The sequence below is a fragment of the Octopus bimaculoides genome, chromosome 24, assembly GCF_046866305.1.
Source record: "Octopus bimaculoides isolate indiv1 chromosome 24, ASM4686630v1, whole genome shotgun sequence".
NCBI classification, from domain to species: Eukaryota; Metazoa; Mollusca; class Cephalopoda; order Octopoda; family Octopodidae; genus Octopus; species Octopus bimaculoides.
In genome coordinates, this window is record NC_142951.1 from 2,804,110 (window position 1) to 2,809,109 (window position 5,000).

Consider the following 5,000-nt stretch of genomic DNA (forward strand, 5'->3'; position numbering starts at 1 on the left):
TCACCTAGACTTCCAATTTCCAGGTAATAAGAATTTCTGTTATTAAATTCAAGATTACAATTTAAATTAATATTTAATAAATACGTTTTAATAATTTGATATGTTTTTTACAACAATTTTTGGTTTTGATTTTTGTCGTTTGGATGTTTAAATAATTTTTAGCATTATATAACCATTATATTATCATTTCTCATTAAAATGAAGCAATTTTTATTTTATTAATAATGAACACTTAATTTTTACAACGTTATTTATAACTTATATGCTTGCAATCATTATTTTTATAATAATAATCTTAATAATGATGAGAATACTACTAATAATGATAATAATAAAAATAATGATAACAATAATGATATTAATTATTATTCTCATTTTTATTATTACTTCTATTATTATTATCATTATATAACAACAGCAACAACAACAACAACAATACAACTACTACTACTACTACTACTACTACTACTACTACTACTACTTATAATAATAATAATAGTAATAATAATAATAAATATTATTATTATTATTATTAACCGTCAATTCATTATCAGCATCAACCTCGACTTCATCGTTGTCGTAGTTATCATCATCATCGTCGTCATCGTCATCGTCATCATCGTCATCATCATCATCATCATCATCATCATCATCACCATCATTATCATCAGCTCATATCTTAAAAAAAAAAAATTCTGCTAGGAGAATCCTTCTAGGCATGTATTTCACTTGGAAATCATATTATCTTGATAATGGATTTTTATTTAAATCAATAAAAAGGTGTAAATAAATATTTTCTTTTCTTTTGTTGATGCCATTACCGTGAGGATGCTGGAGTTGTACTTGTTCTTGCTGTTGTAGATGTCTTTGTTTAGCCCCAGGAAGGCCCAATATGAAGTAGATGTCTAATGAAAGCCATTTTTTCCACATAACCACCGCCGTATTTGTTCGTTGATCTTTCGAATTGCATTATCCTATGTTTCTCCCTCTTCTATCAAGGCACGAGGCACTTTCTGGTATATTTCTCTGCTATTTCGACCAACATTCATCCCTGACATTTTTATTAGGTAGACGCAGGCGTAGCAGTGTGGTAAGAATACATCTTAATGACCGGTTAGTTACGGCTTCAGTCTTCTTGTATTTTGCGTTAGGCAACTGTCTTGTACTATATTTCCGGATCGCCCAAACGCTTGCCAGCAGACTTGATATTCGGACATTGAATGAAGACTTCCGTATATATGTAAATATATATATATATATATATATATATATATATATATATATATATATATATATAAAGTTATAAACAGTAGTTTGCAATGTTTCACGAAAGAAAAGATATGTAATGGTAACTAAATGTGCCTGGGTGTTAGGAAACACATACATTGCCAGCACTAACAGCTAAAGGTGCTAATGCTGTAGTTAAATGCACCATTAGATCGGTTTAGCTCTTATTTCTAGCAATGTAGTTGTTTCCTAACACACTAACCACACTTAGTGACAATTACAGACACACACGGCACACACACACATACACACACACACACACATATTCATGAATTTATGTTTGTATAAGTATTTATGGCTGTATAAACTGCCAGAGATATGCTCGGCATTGCCCGGGTATTTTGTGAACGTTACAATATATTTTGGCATCTGTAACATATCTGAGAAAGAAAAAAAAGGATAACTGTACTTCCACTTAATTTGCAATTATAGCAGAAACTTCATGGCCCCGTGTTCCCTGCAAAGCCCTCAACTGGTGATCCTATAATGGCAGAACTGGCTGAATCGTCGGAGACTTTAAATATTGTTCTTGTTAATGTATAAATTTCGCTCAGCAAAAAGTAAAATATTGAATAATCCTTCAATTTAATGAAAGCTTGTTTTATTACAGCAGCGTCAACAAAGAAACAAACATTAATATATATATATATATATATATATATATATATATATATATATATATATATGTGTAAATGCTTGTACACATGCACTCAGACACACACACACACACACACACACACACACACACATATGTATATATACATATATACATCTAAGTAGATAGATAAATAGATGTCTAACGTTTGTGCGCACAATTATGTTTAAGGTTTACACGCACACACCCATATATATATATATATATATATATATATATATATATATATATATATATACTCCTGTGTGTTGGAATAAATAATCTTCAGTAATTACTTATTTATCAGATCGTAAGATACGAAGATTTACATGGCTTAAAAGCAAAACTTAATGACGTCTTCTTGAAGTATTTTAACCATTAAAAATAATTATTTAACCAAGTCACTAAATAATACTGTAACTATATACAACAGAGTTACATAGTGTAATTAGAAAATATAAGTAAAATTTAAATAAGCTATATAGAAAACTTACATTTTAGATATAGTTTATATAAGAATTTTAAAGATATCAGAGTGTTGTTTATAAATAGTACAAAGTTATATTTTGTTTAAAAGTTACGATAAATTATTTAATAACTGGTTCGAAATGTGTAAAAGTAAAAATATTTTATAATGTTTAGTTGTGCTTTAGATATGAAAAAAAAAAACGTCATTTAGTTATGCAGAGAATGAGGCCTATGCAATAATCATTGTATAATCACTGTATGATTGCATAGAACGAGAGAAACTTATAGAATTTGTAGAATAGAAACATGATAATTGAGAAACATTAATATTTCAGTAGTCGTAAACCTACTCAACGCACGCATGTTTCAACACTCGTGGGTAAACGTATGATCTTATTCAAATTCGTTCGCATAGGCTTGCAAATTAATACACATATACAAATAAGTGAGAATACGTATAATTACACGCAGAAAGATATACGCTTTTTTTTTTTACTTAATAGGTGTCTGTGTGGAGAAACTGTTCAAACATGTCATATAGGGTCATGCAAATATTTATATTTATATATGCAAATGGATATATATGTGATGTATTTCTATGAAACACGGAATGATAATGTACAAACTTACGTAACAGATACATACATACACATACATATGCGCCTAAACCTATGCATATACAGACATACATTATCCATATATATATATATATATATATATATATATAATCGGTGATAAGTAGGCAGATAAACACGCCTGGGATTGATGTATATATATATGTATATATATATATGTATGTGTACACACACAGACACACACACACACACACACACACACACTACACACACACACACATATATATATATATATGTATATATATATATATATATATATATATATATATATATATATATATATATATATATATATATATATATATATATATATATATATATATATATCAGGCTGAGTAAAAAGTAGGCAACGTTTTCGAAGATGAAATTCATCACAATATATTTCAACAATGTGGAAATTTTATTCATCAAAATAAGTACCATTAGAATCAATACACTTTTCCTAATGAGTTACAAGTCTTTCTATTCCGGTAACATAAAAATCTGGAGTTCTATAGCTGAGGAACTCTGTGAACGCATGTTCAGCACTGGTTTGACGTTTTAACTCCTCTTGCAGGACAGATAGAAAAACTACTACGCTTCCAAAGAATAAGTCCTAGAGTCGATTTGCTCGAGTAAAGGAGGTGGTCCGCCATGGCTGCAGTCAAATGACTGAAACAAGTAAAAGAGTAAAAGAGTATATATTCAGAAGACAAACACTTACAAGCATATATTTTGTATATTTACCACACAAATTTAGATGGTGTTTCTATTTTGATATTTCTATCCAGAGGAAGAGGAAGAGGCTGCGTGTACGAGAATGTTTATATGTATTGTTTTCGTTTTGCATATTCCATCCACCAAACAGGAACAGCAGAGTATTATGTAATTCCGAGCCCCAAGAAACAGCTGTCGGACTTGAAATACCATACTCCCTCCCCTTTATTTTTCATTATATATATATATATATATATATATATATATATATACTTGTGTATACACATGTATGCATATTTTATATATCAACCCAATGCGTGCTTGTCTGTGTCAAGTTTGAAACTATCTTTTCTGGACATATGTCAAATTTATTGAGTCAACAAGACTTGCAAGAAATATCAATTCTATTTTGTTAGTAGATGTTTAACGTCATTACTAAAATATCCAAGAAATATAATTTCACATTTAAAGAGGTAAAATTAGTTAATTACAATATAAAAAGAATAAGGAACGTCATCAATGCCGTAATCAACTTCTTTAGTGTAGTGATCCTCGTCATTGTTGCTATCGTTGGTTAATTATTCTTCTGCGGAAATCAGATATATCCATTCAAAAATTCTATTACCCACAACTGTGGAAAGCATGTTTAAAACAATTATTTCTGATCTCAATGGCACCAAGGTGACTTGTAGAAATTAGCAATTCAACTGGTGAGTAGGTGTTTCACATTATTACAGGAATACTCATGAAATATGATTTTCAATTTAAGGGGTTAAAACTTTATTATATTGTGGAAAATATGATGATAAATGACAGGACACGAGTCAATGTATATTTTGCTAAGTGACGCCTGAACATAGGCAGATTTAAGTAGAGCTAGCCTGGGGTTAAAGAACCACGACAAGAATGGCAGCAACAGCAATATTTTCCATTTCCATGATTTAGTTTCTCAAACATTTATTCAATATCTCGCAGAAGAATATGACAGCGTTCAATTCTGGTGCTAATCAGGAGATTGAAAATAAAAGGCAAACCCACACAGAAAGATAAGGAAAGAAAAAAAGAGGGAAGAAAAAAGAGTGAAATGGAGAGAGGGAAAAAGGAAAAACAAAGGAAAGAAAGAAATAGAAAGAGGAAGAGATGTTCGTTATTGTAAACATCGATAGCGTATCGATAAAGGTTAAAATAACACAACTGGAAAATGCTAAGTGGAAAAATATTTGCTTAGAAAATCAAACATTACATTCACCACTCGACTCAAAATAAAATAAAATATGATA

At 29.8% G+C, this 5,000-nt stretch overlaps 1 protein-coding gene across 5 annotated transcripts in view; it reads left to right on the forward strand.

Moving 5' to 3' along the window:
• LOC128250805 (uncharacterized) overlaps positions 1–5,000 on the forward strand; it is a 151,735-nt gene that overhangs the window by 113,935 nt on the left and 32,800 nt on the right. The window contains exon 8 of one of the 5 annotated variants that reach the window (XR_016238181.1): positions 1,720–1,842. The exons of 3 other annotated variants lie outside the window; for them this stretch is intronic. The gene's annotated coding sequence lies outside the window, so the exon portion shown is untranslated. Of the gene's footprint in view, positions 1–1,719; positions 1,843–5,000 lie in introns of those variants that run through there. One more of the 5 variants, XR_016238180.1, reaches the window with a different exon arrangement.